The 20259-nt window shown below is 40.9% G+C and overlaps 1 protein-coding gene across 1 annotated transcript in view; it reads left to right on the forward strand.

The window, feature by feature from the left end:
• Positions 1 to 7768: 7768 nt before the first annotated feature.
• The window catches only part of hs3st1l1 (heparan sulfate (glucosamine) 3-O-sulfotransferase 1-like1), a 38718-nt gene continuing 26227 nt past the window's right edge, over positions 7769 to 20259 (forward strand). Inside the window, exon 1 of the mRNA XM_078273589.1 lies at positions 7769 to 8161. The gene's annotated coding sequence lies outside the window, so the exon portion shown is untranslated. The remainder of the gene's footprint in view (positions 8162 to 20259) is intronic.

Here is a 20259-nt window from a genome sequence, read left to right on the forward strand (position 1 = left end):
AGGGAGTTGTGCAACATTGTTCCAGACAGCCAAGAAGCAGGTTTAATCGTACTCAATCAGGATAGGTATTTGATCGTTAGAGAAAAAAAAAAAATCAACAGGGAAGCCATGCACCTCAGTGACTAGAAAATAGCATTTCTAAAAATACCGCCCACATATCACACACTCTGCTTGTGTGGAGAGGCTCTGAGGCGAGAATGAGCGAGATATGTGGTCATCTGATTGCGCAGCCAGCCATTGTGAGGGAAGTTCACGCTCATCTGATTGGGGTCTGAAACCTGCTCAGAGGTTTGCTCTCTAACCGGCACCAGACCAAGAGCAGGATAATGAACTCTAGCCGCCAGGCCACATTTCACATTGCAGTGAAATGATACACTCCTACACAGTGAAAGCTCCAATGAAAAAAAACCTTTTATATGTCAAACACCTTCCTTGAATTGACAGTATGGACATCTATTAATATATTCAAATGCAAAGTAATGTTTATGCTCAGGAGTTTAAATATGTCACTATTTAGGGAGGTTATATTCTGCATCTGTGATGAGCTTATTTACAAAGCATGTCTGAATTATTATGTCCGTGCCTAAACGACACGGCAAGTTCAGGCGGCATATAATCAGAGCGCGCTTCACACAGTGGCAGGTGGTACATTGTCAGCTGTAAATGTGTGAACAAAGGCACAATTATAACTTTCCCACATCACCTGCTCCAAATTAGCTCAGCGGATCCTTGGATTCGGCTAGCGCTGAACACAGAGACGAACCGATAGCTTGGAAATACTTTCTGTCACACACGAAGGGAATCATTTAAAACTGTATCCAGGGTGTGATTTGTGGAAAAAAGCAGAGGGGGGGGGATTGTATTTTGATCATGCACAACAAAACAAAACATGCAAGAATGAAATCCACCTTTCAAATACCATGGGTATAGTGGCACTCGGACAGCCATGCCATAACATTTATTCATGAACTTCAATTTCCAATTAGCTTGGTTGAGAGTGGGTCTTTGGAAGGTTACTTCACAGCTCATTTCCAAAGGGGCGTCACCAACAGGCGGCGCTCAAATGCCTCTGGGTGCAATTGGATAGTCCTTCAACCATTTAGACGAACAATCCGGGTGACGTAGCAGCGACAGCGGCATCAACGGGTTGCTGCGCTTCGGTGGCCGTCATGTTGAATGTAAACAAAAAGCTGCTCGCCGTCGCTGCATTATCGTCATCGTGTAAAGCCTGCCTCAACGGTTGTGATTGGTGCCTCGATTTGGAAAAATTGGAAATTGGCTTGAATGGGCTCTTGGCCAGACTGACTTGCAGAGCAAATCTCCAATTTGCCGGAATTTCGTCAGGTAATTTTCAATGGAAAATAATCTCAAAATAAAAAAGCACAACGCCGTGTCAACTTAAAATACAGTGCTTTCAAGCTTGGAAGTGGAATTCACTTCCCACCGAAAAACAAAATAATTTCACCCAGGAAACGTTTGTTCGTTCCTCGTTTTTTTTTTTTTTATCCAAACCACGATCATTTAAACTATTAACTGTCATCGCCACATGACACTTTTCTGGCTAAACTCCACTACCACGGCCCCTGAAAGGACCATCATCTGGTGGTGTCTGTAGCCGGCTCACAGTCACCTATTGGCGGCTAATTTAGGAAAATACGCTTCTTTGCTTTCTTGCCAGGTTATATGAGAAGATTGATACCACTCCATGGATGCATTATATTTGACTGGATACCGGATTAACATCTAATATCTTGTAGGTCAAATTTGGACTAAAAGCAAAGAGTTTTACTGAGCGTTATGTAGCTTCATATTTATAGTGAGTTCCATTTACCTCGGAACTCTGAAGCCGGAGCTGGGAATGACGTCACAACCGAGTTGAATGTGTTTAATTTATAACTTTGATTTTTCATTGTGGGGATAGCTCTAGCCAGGTTAGCCATTGTTAACAATACCAGTTGATAACAGCGCATTACATACAAACAGCGTAACATGTCCACAGATATGTATTGTATGACTGATTTAGTGAGACACAAATAACACACACAAGAGCTAATAACTCTATGTTACTACAGCTTTGACGCACGGGACATCCATATTGGATGTTAAACTTTGGGTACTGCGACGTTGTCCGAGTTCCGAGCTTTGAAATCCAAGGTCAGGGGCCGTGTTTTTGAACTCGGAAAATCCGACTTCCGAGTACAGATGGAATGCACTATTAGTGTACAAATATGAGAGTGGTATCGATCTTCTTATCTAGCTCTCAGCAAGTGAAAAAAAATATTTTTTTAAGCTGTACTAAAAACTTCCAACCTTATCTATTTTGATGCTTCGTCAGCTCCTACAATGTGGCCATAAACATACCTCATAGGTCAACAATTGACTCTCCTCTCTGCCTTGGCTTTGTTCGCAGGATAATGAGAGCCCTCTGCGTTTTGAATCATCCGTAGAGTAAAGCAGCAGAGTGTAAGATCGCAGCTCTTGAACCCTTCCTCCGGGAAAATAATGTATTTCATTGCCATGCAAAGAAGTGATGGGACAGCCTCTTCGGTGACCATGGTGATTGAGTCACCTCACACCTCATGGTGGTTCCTAGGTCAAAGAGTTGTTCTCTTCATACTTAGCAAGTCACAGTGAGCAATCACAATGAATGACCTGGAGTGTGGGCTTTCCCTCTCGCAGATAACCAGAGTAAGAACCAAGCCAAGAGTCAGACGCTCTCATAAAGTCACAATGGAGCTGTGAGTCAGTTGAAAACGTTCATGTCCTTTTTTGAAAAAAAACATGGAGCACATTTTAGAGGTGGTGCAGCCCAGATTAAAGCTGCACTACTGCAATACTTTTGGTAAAAACAATCAATCAACAGCCCCCCAAATAAGCAAAACTGGCCAGTGCAAATCTAAACGTCATGCAGAAAATGCACACGTTGCAGAAAAATGTACGAGAATGCAGGAAATGAAGCGTTTGATATGCTCAACATTTCAATTTTGCTCAACATTTCAATTTTGCTCAAAAGCGGAGAGCTCAACCCACAACATTCCACTTCCAGGATTGCTCCGGGGTCGACGGAAATTCCACTGGGTTTCACTCAGTTAGGCCGGATATCCGTTACCTTTCACTTTCTTTGTTTTGTAATTTTAAACTCCGGTGGATTAATGACTATGGTTAACTGCTCCTCAGATCTCTGCAGGGTAAATCCAGACAGCTAGCTAGACTATCTGTCCAATCTGGGTTTTCTGTTGAACAACTAAATCAACTTTTCAACGTACACATGTTCCACCAAAACAAGTTCCTTCCCGAGGCTATTTTGCCGCCCAAGACGATTGTGATTGGTTTAAAGAAATGCCAATAAACCAGAGCACGTTTTTCTCCCATTCCGTAATGCTGTGTGGACTAGCCAGACCCTCCCCCACTGCACTTCAAATAAACATGAAGCAGTTGCCACAGGTTTGGCAAGACACCAAGTGCCAAAAGCAATAACATTTCATTGTTTTTACTCCTATTTCTCATATTCCTACTAAAATATCTGTTGGAGGGAATGTAAAAGATGTTTTAACTTTTTTAAAACACTGAACAGAAAATATGGGAAATAGAATTATGATGCATTACTGAACAAATCACCATCTTTGTCGCTGAGCCAAATATGAATCTCAAGCATCCTTACATGTTTTAGTTACATTTTAATAATTCAATTGTAAACACTCTTCTGCAAGAATTTCTAAACACATTAAAGCACATCAGGAAGCAATGGGGATGCTCAAATCCCTGCAGTAAAATATATACAGTAGACGCATCCCACTATTACACTTTTTTAGAGAAACCATTGTTATATTTTCTGCATGCTGTAGTTCAGCAGCTGAGTCCCTGTTGGACTTTTCTTCAAGGCTGCTCATCCTTAAGTCACTTCAACCTAAACGTGTTATTGTAGTCAACCGGAATGTGTTGTGGTATTGACAGTTAAAGGTCCCATATTATGTTAATTTTCAGGTTCATATTTGTATTTTGGGTTTCCGCTAGAACATGTGCTTTAATGTTAAAAAAAACCTCTTATACTGTCTGTCTGAATATACCTGTATTCACCTCAGTTTTGGTACCTGGCTCTCTTTGCACCGTCAATGCAGCCGGGGAATGACTGTAACGGCACTGTAGCGCCACTTTGTACCTATATTTGGTATAGATGTGACATCACAACAGTACAGAGGTCTTTACTGCTGGATTCACAACACATTCTCATTCTCAACTTGTCAACAAACTGACACTTTGTCAGGACCCCTTGCCGTCACTTTTTAGCACTCTGGGTACCCTTTTGGCTTAATTTTTTACCGCTCTGGGTGTCACTTTTGCGTCATATTTCAATATGCAGGGTAAATCCATTTAGTTAGAGTTTGGAAAAGATCGTGGGTGGGGTTAAAAGATGTACGTTTAAGTGCCACACGGGACAAAAACTGGACACGAACCCCGGCCTCCTGGTTGAAAATCCTGTCTTGTTTGAACCGACCAGCACCCAACCTACCTCCTTATGCGGATGTTTGGTCTTTAATACTACTCCCTACCCTTTTTGCCTGGTGCGTCCCATACAGACACTAAAGGGTGCCTTGAGCATCGTTATCTGACACGCATGGATCTGATATGCAGTTTAAAAACCTGATTGTATTTGGGTATTTAGGCAATACCATGTAAACACCCCGGCTAAAATCAGAGTTACCAGGAAATGTACAGCGCTGAAAAGTCGTCCATGTTCTACCAGCTTTCCAAGTTGTTGTTATTGTCACAAAGGTAACCCGGAAGAAAAAGCCTTATTCGATATATAGCCGTTATTCACTTTACTGTGGTAAGACTATACCCTTGTTAATGCTGTGCATGTAAACCCAGTGAGGGCCACTGACCAAGCGTCAGTATGTTGACTAGATGGGAGTGAGAACGGCTTGCGTTTAAGGCACTGTTTCTGAATACATACACGGTGCATTTTTCCGTTGACTGAGTGTTTTGATACGTTCACAGTAAATATAGCCTTAACCTGCCTTATATTTTTTTTAAAAGACATGGAAACCTCACTTTTTACAATACAATATGCTCGGATGGAAAAGTGCCACGTTGATCCAAAACTACCCCTCAGTCATGATGCATATGTTCCAAAGCTCTTTGGTTGGGATCATGCACAAAGAGAACAGTTTCCCTCAGCTATCAAGACATCAGAGCTGCTCTTAGTGGGTCTTGATAGAACGATATCAGTACAGGCTGATGCAACTCACCAGAGAATTATGAAACTGCGCTCCGCTTCATCTGCTCAATGAAAATTTCATCAGCGTAAGTCTTTTCCAGGCCAGGACATGTCTGAACAGCACTGGTGCAGCTCTCTGGTTGCACATTGAGTTGCGGAAGCAGATTACACAATATTCAGCAGTGACAAACAGAACACTCAAATTACATGAAAAGACTGTTTGTATTAGAGCTACTAGCAAGCAATAAATGCATGTAAGGGTCAGTATTACGAATAGTCCATATGCAAATCATCAACAAAACAAAAACAAGCAGGGTACAATACCTGTGAAATAAATAAAAAATCCCTTTTCAATAAATAATAGCTTGCACTGCAGATGTAATGTTAGATTCACCCATGAAAAGTTAACAATATTAAGGATATGATTTAAAAATATTGCCTTGAGTCAGCAGGAAAAGTTCATTTTGAGCTGGAGACCTTGTGACATTAGGTGTCTTGCCGGCTGTGGGCTGTAGGTTATCACTGCTGCTCAGAGAACAGGCGCCTGATAAATTATCAAATACGTCTCGACGCTGCAAAGTACAGCCTATTCCAGCAACTATTCCATCTCTTACACCCCAGTAGTCCCCAAAGTAGGGTCAGGACCCCTTGGGTGTCCTAGATATTCCCATTTCCCAACATCTTTTATCGAGCACAGAATTATTTTTTATTAAGAATGGCAGACATTTTACATTCCACTCTCCAAACTGTTAACCCATAACTTGAAAGGGCTCTTTCGTGCTCAATTAAAGCTATTCGGATTCCCATGTCAGCTGCACTGGCGCTGACTAGACTGCTACTTCTTTAATGTCCCCATTTCCAGACATTGAGATCTAAATCCAGCTGCCGTCTTTTGTCGTACAAACACCATGCATTTTTAAACAATCAAATACGATCTCTGTCTTTCTCCATCTCTCTAAAGGTGGACTGGGCTGTTGAAATATAAATGCGCCCTTCACTTGCCCTCCCTTTGGCTCTCCTTTTAGGAATCAGGCTACAACAGTAAGGATTCTGAGACTCTCCTGTAGGAAGTAGTCAGCGTAGTCAATGGGGATGTTAGACACACACACACACACACACACACACACACACTTCCATTATGGATGGGGATTTTGGATTCGCATGTCGCTCCCAGGCATATGTGACCCTTTCTTTGTAAAAGAGCTTTGTCTTTTACAGACATTATGTCCCACCTGTGAGGTGATGAGTCTGTTTTTAGACTTACAGACGCAAGGAGATGTTAACAGAGGGAGAAAAAAATCACTAAAGTTTGGTAGTATGTTAATTAGTACGGGTTAAACTTAGAGACAGACTGCTTTGAACCAAGAGAGAAACGTTTCCTATTCATTGGGAGCAGAAAGAAATCAATAATTTCTGAGACCAGCATAACGTGGAGATATCTGTAACGGGCAGAGAATAACACCTACCCACAGCCTTATAATGTACTGTACCTAGCACACACAGTCCTATGCAAATGCATATCTGCACACTGAGTAAAGACTGGAGGCACAATAAAGGAAAAACTTGAATAAGTGAGTGGAGGAATACAGCGGTAATAATGGTAGATGCTTCAAGGTGTGGGGGATTTGTCTGGCACCCCCAACCCCACCCCCACCCCAAAATCCTTCTTGTCGGTTATTGGCTGAAACACTGTTTTTTATGTTTCATGGTGCAGATTGGCGCAGTTTGTTTTTGTTTCCTTTTGTGGAGCCTGGGTTGTCTACGGAGACCGTATTTTTTTACAGTGTGTTCAGGGGACAGGCAGCTCGCGGATAGTGCGGAGATGTTTGCTGTATGTTATATAACATTGTTTCTTTCATATAGACTTTTTATTTATTATAGACATGCATTCAAAATCTACTGGATAGACCAGAGCAGAAATGAAGCTGGAATAATAAATAGTTCTCACTAGGACTGCATGACATGAGGAAAATATGCGATATGTGATAACGTTGTTCAATATCGCGACATTACCGGCGATAAATGAACAGATATTATAGTGTACTCAGTTCTGTTGCTCTCAGTATTCCGCTGAATACAACACATTGCTTGTTGAATTAAAAACAAAGGAAATCATTTCCAACATTCTTTTATTGAACATATTAAACATTGAATTGAAACATAAAAGGCAGCACTAAAAACAGAATGACAGTTACATTTTAAAATGCAGTTTTCTGCTGATATTTTCTTTCAACTAACACAAAAAATATCTCCGAATGTCTTTCGCGATATGTCGCAGTCTTTTTCGCAATGTGTTTATCGTGCCAGCTGATATCGCGATGACGATAATAAATTTAAAAAACGAAATATTGTGCAGCCCTAGTTCTCACTAGCCCTAGTTCTATACTGTATACAGTATACCTGCACAGGCAGAACAATAATACACTAACACAATGTGAGAGTGACAGTGTAAGTAGTCTCCGCTGAGAGTAGATGATTAGATAGGGATCATTGTGTTAAAGTGTGAACTGCAGCTCTGTACGGCTGGTGATTGCAGAGTATCAGTGGGGAGAGCACCTTTCCCTGATCATCTGACGGCAGAGCAGACGGCTCCTCCCCGCTCCCCCCTGTCTCTGCTACGCAAAGCAGCGGCTTGTTGGGCACAACTCTGCGCGGCGTTTACTAGGCACAGGCTTGTCTGCGTGAGCTGGAGACGGGAATCGAGTTATCCGCTTTGAATAAACAAGGACTCCCGTTCCCTCCTGGTATCTGCCTTTAAATGAATCAGTGATGAGAGTGGCCGAGAGGAGAGACGGACGCTTTTCTTGCTACTCTTCTATGTGGACCGGCAGTGCGCCAAAGTGCGCTCCGTGGTTCAGCATCATCACCATCACCATCCTCCGCTCCTGAGATCAACCCAAACCCAAGAGGCGCGCTGAAATCCTGCCCGAAACCCCGTGCGAGGTAACCAGATTTTCTTGACACATTTCCTCTACTTTTGTCTGTGTGAAACACTCATGCTCTGCAAACAATGCTTTTTTTATGCTTTTTAACGCTTGAAATCTCCATGCAGCGTCTGACAAAAGGATGTTTTATGCTTTTTGAAATTCACGGGCGATTAATTTCTCAATTATTAAGATAGAATAAATCCAGAATCGCCTCGCAGCAAGCTGAGTCTCGGACATTTTGAAACATGATCATTCATTCATGTGAAATGAGTTGCCTTGTCTTTTCCCTGCAGATCCCATTTAAATCCTCTGTAATAGAGTATTGATCTGACTAATTAAAATGCTACATCCCATAAATTTGCTTCATAAGCTCCCGTAGGAGCAATCTCTTCACTAAAAACCCCTTGGGTTATGTCATATTACATCAACTTCACATTTACACTTTTAATGCGTTAAAAGTTTGGGCTAGAAATGTATTAAGTTAGTGTGTTTCAATTAGATTCACATAACAGAAAGCTCACACAGACGCAAGTTCTACTTTTAGTGCTGAAGAACGGTGGATGAAAAACTGAAAAGGTGTCATGCTGTATCTCGACCTTAATAAGTATACGCTCAATTTAAAGGGCAGACACATGCAGCTAATGGTTGTTGCCACTTTCCTGTTCTTGGTGAAAGGCAGCCTTGATGTGCCATTGTGTTCCCATCAGCATCACATCTCCTATATCTCCTGTCTGCTGAAATTCCAGCAGCCACATACTCACGTCACAGGATGCAAATTACCACAGGCTGTGCAATTCACCTTTAATTATGAGCGTGTGGGTGTTGGCTTATGTGAGCTGGTGCTTCTAGCTGCAGCATTTCTCAAAGGCATAAAACAGTGTATAAAACGCATTATCCCCCCCCCCCAAAAAAAAAAAAAAAAATATATATATATACATTTCCATTTTCCATCAAATGGAAATTTGACCGGTCATCAAATGCCTCCAAAAGATAAGAGAAAGCTAATATTCAGTGTTAAACCGACGCCACACACACACTGGATGGTCACTGAACTCCTCCAGCTCCACGTTGGTTTACATGTCAATCTGCAACAGTGAGCAGCTGTGCGCACACGTTCTAAAGTTGTAATGCCGTTGTGTATACTTAGTGCCATGCAAAGCTGTACACAGGTTACACAGTCTTGCAATTGTAACAGTTACTTCCTATGCATCGCACACTGAAAAGACAGCTAAACTTTTTCACTTACGACTAAGCCAAAGGAAAAACACCAGACACATGTTTGTTCTAAGGCACAGTTTAAATTGCAGTACCACAGATGCACATGTTACCAAAAAAAGAAGTAAATTAAAAGTAATCCCATCTTGGGGAAATTCACTTTTCACTGTTATTATTTTTTTTTAATTAAACACACACATGCATTGGAGAGATGCCACAGTGATGGGGCTGTCACATAGTCGGCGCTCCAGGCAGTTGGGCGGGGGGGGTTCAGTGTCTTGCTCAAGCATGTGCTGGTATGAGATTCTGACGGTATGATAATCTTCAGCAAAAAACAATCACGGTATTGCGGAAATTGCAATTACAGCTTTAAAATGTATTATTTGGACTTGATGTCTGGATAAAAAATGACTTTCTTTCCGTTGAACACAATGTTATTTTATTTTAAACACACTGCACACTGGCAGGGAGAGGGATTTGTAAACTTCACTTTCTGCCCTCGACGACTCATAAAAAACAGCTCATACCGCAGGAACGGTACGACGGAAAATGTTAGTGGTTTTGAAACCGTGAATTATTCAAACCGGCCCATGCCTATCCGGCACATGGTCAGAGCAGGGACTTGAACCGGTCACCCTCCAGTGTCCAAGCTTTCTTCAATGTCCCGTACCAGGCTGGAGGATGATCTGAGTTTCACTCCGTCAGTTGTCTGTAGAGCATTTGTCACTGAACGGAGTCACTGTTAACCGGCCAGGTTATTTTTTTTATTTTTATTTTTTTAATGTATTTATTTATGTATTCGGGACAGTGCTCATTAATGAACAATCTAACATTTCTGTACAGACTGTAAATGAGCCAGGTTATAGCATAAATGCTAATTTTCACCTGTAGTCCCGAGACTACAACATACAAGATAATACAACACAAAAGAACATGACAAGATACAATATCAAGCAAGAAAAACATTAGCTCACATTCAGGCAGATTACATTACATCAATAAAATTTGTCAAAATGATGACATAACTGGTTATATATAAAACGGTTAACATTTTGTGGTTGGTCAAAACTCACACACACACTCGAGGGTGGCAGTTCTGTGCACCAGAGCTGTCTGTGGCACAGATAATGTAGCAATAATATCACGATACTTATGTCACGGTTCGATATAATTGCGATTTTATACATATTGCAATATTCTGCGATATGTTGCAATTTACTACTGCCAAAATGTATTTTCTCAACTTCCCACGTGCACACCGACGGTCACCCCTGCTGACCTCACCAGAAAAAAACTCAACTGCGCCATCTTGTGGACTGAAAAAGCAATTGATTGTATTATTCTACTATCAAAAAGTTAAATTGTCAAGTGCAATTTATATAATAAAAGATCAATACTTGGCATACGTGTAGTATTGCCACAGAAAATATTGCGATATTATGCTGTATCGATTTCTTACACCCCATCACTACAACACAGGTGTGTGCACATTAGGATACTAATAAGATTTTGAAGTGTGTGTGTGTGCGTGTGTATGTGTGTGTGTGTGTGTGTGTGTGTGTGTGTGTGTGTGTGTGTGTGTGTGTGTTTCAGGGTTGTACCTAACCTCCCAAACCCGGTTCCCCCCACCCTCAACCCATATCTGACTGAAGATTTCGCCGCCGGGTGTTAGACTGGAATAAGTTCTCTGATGAAATTCAAATGAAACATGCTGTTTCTCAGCAGCAGCAACAGCAGCCTCATCCCATTTTTTAAAAGTGTTTTTTAATTGGTGGGTATCTAAAATAGTTCCATTCTTTCACAGTCTTCAGTCATAAGCAGCACTTAGCAACCGTGCTCCTGAAAGTGAGGGCTGGGGCTGTTAATGTCCTCATAATTAGGATTCTATATGGGTCTAAGCTGTATGGTGTACGCGACTGTAAAGACACTGTAGGAGCCAATTAGTGCCCTTGGTATAAATAGGAACCAATCTTTTGGTACCACAACACTACACAGGCATACATGCAAGCAGTGATTTGTCTGGAAACCCAACTAAGATCTCATGTAAATAAATGGAACCAAACGTTTTAACTGCAAATATGACTTGGACTTTCATTGATCAAAAAGGTAAAAAGTGCGTCAATTACTCTATCCGTGGAGCAGCACCTCAGGGGCTTAAAGCTTGGGCTTAGCCTCTACAGACACACACTAGCTTTTTTTTTAAATCAGTGCTCTGCAGACTTTAGGCCATGCCATGGCTAAACTTACTGGAGTAAATCCCCTTTTTTAATTCATTTTGGATACACACAATATCAAACATTGAAAATGAAAGATCTGTGCTGAATATATGAATTACATGTAAGCACAAATCTTAGTCAAAGTGCGGATGCTGAAAACAGTAAAATATAATACATGTGTCACGATGAATGCAAAAATATATATAACTATATATTTAACTATATATAAGGCAATTCCTGTAGTGAGAGATTAAACTGGTGAGAAAAGTGGCATACAGGCTGACAACATACTCTTTTAAGAGGATGAAGGAATAAAGGGGTACCGTCAATCCAAGAATTGGCTTGTGAGATGGCTAGGGTGGCGTCGTTTGAAAAAAGGTCATTTAAACGGTTTGCCAGATTGGTATAAGTACACTAGGAAATGGGAAAAGTACCTGAGCTTTCTGGAGAGACGTATGCAAGGTGCTTAGTGTTTTGTCACATCTACATGTTTAGTTGGTTTCCAGCTGTTTATTTTGTTATTATTTCATTATATTGCATTGAATAATCCTGTTTTTTTTTTTATGTTAGCTTGTCTTGATTTTTCTTTGGGTGGGTGGTGATGACGGGTGGGGGTGTTCGGGGGGAGGGCATGCGTTCATGTTGTGGATGGTGTGTTTTGTGTGCTGATTTAACAACATTTTTTAAAAAAGGGCGAAGGCTCACTATGGCAGAGGGGTGCGCCCTCGTTATTTTCCTCCCTGGCTAATGAACATTACTGTTTCTCTGAAGTTAAAGTGGGACAGATATTTTGTTTGCTTTTGCTTGTCCTGGAAGCAACCGTGTAAGTAATGGTGGAGTTAAATTGAAGGCAGCGGGCTGGATGGTCTGTGGGATTTTCCTGAAAGTGTTTATGAGTCTGGTTGTAAAGACGATAGCGGTCGAGGGAGGTGCTATGATATCTAAATCCCCAAAGAAAACTCAAGGTGTCGTAGTGATTTATGACGTGACAGATATACAGGGTCAGCGGACGTTACTCCGTAATGTCAGGAGAGTTTCATGTGGGGAGGATAGAGAGAGGAGGTCGGGGGAGAAACTGTTTCATTATGTTTTGTTTGATGGAGTTTATCCAGTTGGCTTCATTTGAGCAAAGGGGAGGAGGGGAGGGGGGGGGGGGGTCAAAGAGGAGAACGACAAAACAAAAGTGCACTGGAATTCCAAAAGAATGGAACTGATATTTTATGAGTTTTTTTTTTTTTTTTTAAATTAAAGGATGAAAAATATTTGCTGAGGCATACAAGGGTGTTTGTTACTACTACTATGCCTTCTTTTTGCGCTTTTTGTGGTTGGTGGGTTGATTCTCCCTTAGGGGATACAAATGTGCTCTCAAGGCCTTCATTTATGTAGTAAAGTCCAACTGAAATTGAAATTCAGTTTTGCTAAGAATTTTGAATATATATCCTTGGTTTTTGTTTTGACTCATATGCTTATTTAGTCAAAATTGCAGATACCGGAAAGAAGAGATGCATGTCTTTACGTTTGTTTTTTCCTTTAAAGGGTAGCACCATCTACATTTGTGATCTCCAGGGGTCTTGAATTTTTGTTTCCAGCTGACACGTCGGTGCTGTAATTTGATTGGTGCATATCTGTGCGGGCGGGCACTAAAAGTAGTTTGTAATACCTGTAGAGACACACAGGCAGTTGGGGACCAACTGGGGACCATTGTTGTTGTAAAACCACCTGTGACCTGAGCACTCTGTACATTGTTACGTAGTTACCTGTCATGATATGAAATCCTGGAGTAACATACAAAGTGCAGGGTACTGTAGAGTGTTGACAGAGTGTTGACAGTCTGTTCAATTGTCATCATCACAATCAAACCCACGACAGAAAAATGGCTAATGCTAGCTAGACTAATTCCATTGCATAGCCTAATGTGAGACAAATACAGCATTTAGTGTTTAGGGAGCTGTCAATGACTCAGCAGGTGTTGAAATAATATGAACGATAAGTAACATCTAGAGGCAAGCTAGGTTTACTAGCTTCTACTTTCCAAGTGGAAGCTAGTTAGCCTAGCAGAAGGTCCTAAGTGTATTATTCCAAGGGGAGAAGTGAACGTGAACACAAATGATGACAGATAGTTACGACCCATAGTTGGACCCATTCTTCACAAGCCACGTATCTACAGAACATTCTGACACATCAGGAGAAAATTTACTTTGTTCGAGACCTGTTTCTGTCTAAGTAGCAAACTCTCACGAGATCTTACAACACAGATAAGCTAACGTTCGCCAACGCCCTAACGAAACTAATGTTTGTAATTCTAAATGTGGCTTTTAGCTGTGTAATATTTACACAGCTAAATACAAGTATAACTTCCATCCACACAACGTTTACTACACTTTCAAACAGGAAGGAAGTGTGTACCATTTCATACCATTGGCGCAACGTGTAATGTGCTATATTTAGGTATAGAGTATCTTTGGTTTCACTTTGGGAGTGGAATACAAACTGAACAGCATGATGAGTCTTCCCTAATGTTGAATACATCACTAACGATACATCACCAATGATATTTGCACTGTTGTTGCACAGAAATGTCCCTCAGGATAAACCAAGTTTTATCTTATTTTATCTTATCTTATAAGTGTGGTTGTTAAAAAGGGGAAAACTGGTATGTATCAACGTTAGACCCGTAGAGCCCTAAAGCTCAGACACTTTTTCCACAATTATGCCCCGAAAAAAAGGTTTTATCCTCCTTCGAAAACAAGGTAAATGTGCACAATAGCTGCAGCATTATTATAGTTTAAAATTTCTGGACACAAAAAGTGAGGAGAATTCAACTTTCAGCTTCAACTTTAGTAAATGTTCTCCTGTCAGAAACTAGCAGGACTGCTGACTATGGTGCAGTGTGAAGGAGTGGCTTTGTCTTGTAACCATAGCAACTGGGTTCACCATTGACCAGGTGTGATTATTTCCATAATTTATCAAAGTTGTCAGCTGTCATGTGCGTGATGATTGACTTTGATCCGAGCTAATGATGTCTCTGTTCGTCTCCGAGAAACAGGACTTCTTCATTATACCTTTAGCCTGAGAGACTGTGTGTGTGATTTAAAAACTGAGCCGTTTGACCTCGCAGATTCTCCCTGCTTCTTGATTTTGGATATTTACACACCGCTATGATTAGGTAAACCGAGTACAATCACTCACCCAGCATTGTGATGGTAATGTCATACAGAGGCTGATTTCTATGTGTGCCCTGCAGAGTTGGCTGGATCTCCTGTCTGCCTCGCCTGTGGACTGATTACTGATCAGACTAGCGTTTCATAGCCTTGTGGGGGGAAATTGGATGATTAGCAACAACTTCATGCTTATTCCCCTACGTATCTTCCAGGCTTCCAAATCCTGTGGAAGCCATTGTTATTTTAAGGAGCTTGGCAATTGAGCATGGAAGCAAGCTTTAATTCTCCCAAGTCTTCGGAGATGTGGAGCGGCAGAAAGCTAGTGTTTTGGAGCTACCTCCCCTGCTGTTCATGCTTTTTCATGATGTGAAAGTGTGCAACTGAGTGAGGGCCGTGAAGCCGACTGCCAGGACCTCTTCACTCCCATCCTTGGTTCATACATAATAGATAAGTCACTATAACTTACAGTACAGTAGGGGGATAACTAGGCTAATGCCTAGATTTGCATATTTGTGCCGAATTCCATAATTCATGAGTGTGCAGCAGGCAGCGATCCATGGAGCAAAGAGCCACCTTGGTCCATATGCTGTTTGCCATATCTCAGGGGCAGATAGCCACGTTGTGCACCAACAGCACAGTATTAAAAAGTAGCATCAAAGCTTTCAATTCCAGACATTGGGAGCTGCGTCTTCATCATCAAAAGCCCCAGAGTCTGAACTCAGCCTTTGTATTAACCGCAGGCAGAATCTGACGACAGAAACAGGCTTTTCGCTGTTTAATTTACTGCCTTTCTGAACTAATAGGTACGGGTTAGAAGTGGGTCTAAGTTCACAATACGATTTCCATTTTTTTCTGGCTGCAGACAGATAAATATTCCTTTATTTATATAAACTGTGCCAAAACAAGAGATGTGTCCTCTTATCAAAAGTGCAACTGAAATTGTATTATATCTTAAATAAAAACAAATAATATAAAAGATTGATAATTAGATTTTTAAAACAAACCCCATATCCATAAACTAAATAAATAGAAATGATCTATACAGACTAATAACACGTGAAAGCAAAAGTAGAATACACCCTAGGCCGTTTTAAAATTGCGTCGCGATTCATTTCTTTTAATCTCAAACCGGTTGTTATCTTTACACATTTATATAGATTTTTAACCGATTCACGGTGCATCGTTACGTCCCTTTAATTTACTTTATTTAATTCTGCAGTAAAAGGACAGGGTAAGAGTGGGTGAAAGTGGATACAGCAGAGGGCGGTGACACCCTCTAGTGAACACATTTCACGTGCCACTTTTTCATCAAGAGGTTCAAGAAAGCCTGATGCAACCAAGTGTTAGAAGTACATTCATCATTCCACTTGATAACAAGCTAAATTATTGATTCATTACTTTTGTTCTCTGCCTGCCTCATATGAGCAGGCACATGTCAGCCACATCCCTATTATTGCTGATTGTGTGTCACACGTTGATATATATATATATTTTTTAGATCACACCCATAGCTTGTCATATTTGTCAGATTAATGGTATCTGTTGCTTCGGAGAGATCACGACCCCGTCATGTGGAGTGGGATTTGTTTTGATTCAGATGCCTCTGCTCTGCCATATGTATCAATTTATTTTGTGTGGGTGCGTGTGCGCTTTTTGTGTGCGTGTGAGGCTGAGGAAGGGAAAGTAACAGATAGGGATATGAGATGTCCACTGGTTTCTGTTTGTGAAATATGTTCCTTGTCTGTCTGGTACCCTGAGATCACGATATTTAAGAAACATTTTAATGAAATGATTTGACTGGAACGAGGCCTTTTCCCATTCACATGGAGGTTTTAAGATAATCAGTTAATAATTCGTTTTAAGGCAGCTTGATGAATGTTTAACATATTGAAAGGTGTCAGATCAACTGCTCGATCCTTATCAGTGCTTGTCATCTGATTCATACATCAAAACAAAGCATTTAATATTACAATGTAGTGCAACTTATAATTCCCAACAACAACCGACCAATAAACATGACATCATTTTTATGACTTTATTTTTAAGATATTATATTATTTGTTTAGCTGAAGGTGTTTCAATCAGCCTTATAATAATAATAATAATAATAATAATAATAATAATAACTTTTATTTATATAGTGCCTTTCATGAAACCCAAGGACACTTTACAGAATTACTGTGGCTATACTAAAGGAGGTTGCAGGTTGTGGTGAATAAGTGGTGTTTCAGGTGTTTTTTTTTAAAATGTCCAGGGATGTAGCATTTCAGATATCTGCGGGGAGGTTGTTCCAGAGGGATGGGGCTGCAACACTAAAGGCTCTGTCTCCAAAGGTACAGAGTCTGGTGTGGGGAATGGAGAGCAGGCCAGCGTCTGAGGACCGCAGGTTTTGGAGTGGGGTGTGTAGATGGAGGAGGTCTGAGAGGTACAGTGGGGCCAGGGCATGGAAGGATTTGTAGGTGAGAAGGAGGACTTTATATTTGATGCAGGACTTACAGTAATTGGGAGCCGGTGAAGGTGGATGAGGGTTGGGGTGATGTGCTGCCAGGTCTTGGTGTGGGTGAGGACCCTGGCGGCAGAGTTTTGGACATACTGGAGTCTGTCTAGGGTTTTGCTGGGGATCCCAGACAGGATTATAGACCCATGTGGCTGTGTGTGTGTGTGTGTGTGTGTGTGTGTGTGTGTGTGTGTGTGTGTGTGTGTGTGTGGTAAGTGCATTAGTAATTATATCTTTATGAGGACCAGTTTTACACTAGAAAAAGTCACCTTCCAAGTGCAAAAGCAAGTCTTACAGATTTTTCGATTGCTTAAGCAATATTTTGAAAGCAGGGACCGTTTTTTCAAAACACTACACACATTTAGCACAACCACACACCCAATCAGCAGAACACCTCAGGGTAACACTGTACAATAAGGTACACAAAAAAATAGGTAGTTAATGATTAGTTACTGTTTTTGAATGAGTAATGAATGATTAGTTACTGTTTTTGAATGAGTAATGAATGATTAGTTACCCTTTTTCAGAAGGGTAGTTACCCTTTTTCAGAAGGGTAGTTACCGTTTTTCAGAAGGTAGTTACCGTTTATCAGAAGGGTAGTTACCGTTTTTCAGAAGGTAGTTACCGTTTATCAGAAGGGTAGTTACCGTTTTTCAGAAGGTAGTTACCGTTTATCAGAAGGGTTAACAAATGATTAGTTACTTTTTTTCAGAAGGGTAGTTACCGTTTTTCAGAAGGTTAACAAATGATTAGTTACTGTTTTTCAGAAGGGTAGTTACTGTTTTTCAGAACGGTAACGAATTATTAGTTACCCTTTTTCAGAAGGGTAGTTACTGTTTTTACTTTTGAAAAACAGTCAATCATTCGTTACCCTTCTGAAAAACAGTAACTAATCATTCGTTACCCTTCTGAAAAACAGTAACTAATCATTCGTTACCCTTCTGAAAAACAGTAACTACCTTCTGAAAAACAGTAACTACCTTCTGAAAAACAGTAACTACTCATTCGTTACTCTTTCAAAAATAGTAACTGATCATTAACTACCTATTTTTTTGTGTACCTTATTGTAAAGTGTTACCCACCTCAGACCCTTTGCAAAATGAAACAATCTTGCAAAAACTATTCACTAATTTATTAAATCCATACTTAATTCAGTTTGAACACACTGCTGTTGCTAACCTAAAATTCTACTTCTTAGTGATTAGAGTACTGTAAATGAATACACAGAGAAAGTGCAAATATACAATAAGTTCACCAAACACCACACAAGACCAATGCTGCAGACTGAGGAAAATATAATTGGTAACACTTTACTTGAAGGTATCTATAAAGTGACATGACACTGTGTTGAACACATGACACTGTCATGACACAGTCATGATACATCAACCCAAACCCTAACCCTAACCATAAATTGTCATGACAAAAACCAAATGACACTTACTAAAAGAAGCATTATGTCAGAAACGTTTATGACCTGTTTATAATGTTTATGACACGTTCATGACAGTGTCATGTCACTCTTATGTAGATACCTTCAAGTAAAGTGTAACCAAATACTGTATCCAGTACAGGTTACAATTACAGAAAAAAACAACAAACAAACAAAAAAGATCTGGTCATCAGAATCAGAAAGATCAGAAAATACTAGACATTATGTCTTCGCCTAGCTGGATCTGGCCAGAGAATTTCATCAACATCACAGGTGATCTCCTCATTGGCAAGACAACGTGGGAAGACCCGTCTTGAATGTCGAATCCATCCTTGCACAGTTGCAAGTCAACCTGTTCACAGGCGTCCTCCATGGCCTGAATGAGGGGTACCTCTTCCTCTACCTCCTTCTCCTCCTCTGTGGATTCCCCCTTTCACCCTCCCTCTTCTTCTGACTCCTTCCATTTTGGTTGAAGGCAGGTGAACTTACCTGCTGCATTTTTATAGTGCTTAAACCTGAATGGTGTGTCTACAATTAAGCAATCATGTGTTTACGCAGCTGATGGCTGTGTTTCACAGATTGGCTCATAGTTGTGGTAATTTGACAGTCAGTGTTTTGGAAGTGAAAGGAAGTGACACATATACTGCAAAAAGTGTGAAGCTGACATTGTGCTTATAGTGGAGAACATCTGGGCCAATGTTTTGCTCCTTGAGTGTAAGGTCTTGAAAAGGTGTAATACTTTTGATTTCAGTGTGTGAGCAATCATCAAAAACGGTAACCTCCAGACAGCCTTTTTCAAAGTGCTGTTTTGGGGTTTCCTAAGCTTCCCTGGTTAAAATCCAATTGGTTCTTGGAACAAATGCCACTCTGTTTACTTTTATACACGTCACTGTATTTCTTTTTTTTAGTTAAGATGTCCAGTTATCAATGTCAGTCACACAAAAGTGTCCCAATAGTTCCATGAGATGGTGCCATAAATGTTTCTGGAAGATGACATCTTTCTTTGTAAACACATGAAGCCCTTAACATCCAGTGTACTTTACTTGCCCTTTATGTACCTTTAAAGTAGCCTGGTTCCGCCCTCCTACGTTCTTACGCTCAATTTTCATTTCCCTTCAGTACTACGTCTGGGTTTGCAGTCTAGTCTTGGGTTTTCTCCAGCCACTTTTTGGCGGTTCAATCAGCGAACAGAGGGAGTGGCTGAGAACGATGACGTTGAGGTCGTGTGCTAGAGTTGTAGTTCTGTAATGGCGGTGGAGAAAGATGCGAGCGAAGCCATTCGGTCCGTTGTGGCAACGCTGCCGAATATCCAGAAGTTAAAGCCCGAGCAAGAACAATCTTTGCTGAGTTTTGTTGGTGGCCATGATGTTGTTGCCCTCCTCCCCACGGGGTTCGGGAAAAGTGTGATGTTCCAGCTCACTCCGTTAGTGGTGAAGGAGTGGCTAAGGCGAACGCTAGCGATGCTAAGCCGACGTCACGACCAAAACGTTAGCGATTGGTTATGGCAGATCCAGAGTGGCTCTGGGCAGATCCAATAGTTTTAAACTTCAACAGAGTACTCGCCTTCAAGGAAGTTAACAATTGTCAATGGAG

The sequence above is a fragment of the Sander vitreus genome, chromosome 17 (genome assembly GCF_031162955.1).
Source record: "Sander vitreus isolate 19-12246 chromosome 17, sanVit1, whole genome shotgun sequence".
Classification (NCBI taxonomy): Eukaryota; Metazoa; Chordata; class Actinopteri; order Perciformes; family Percidae; genus Sander; species Sander vitreus.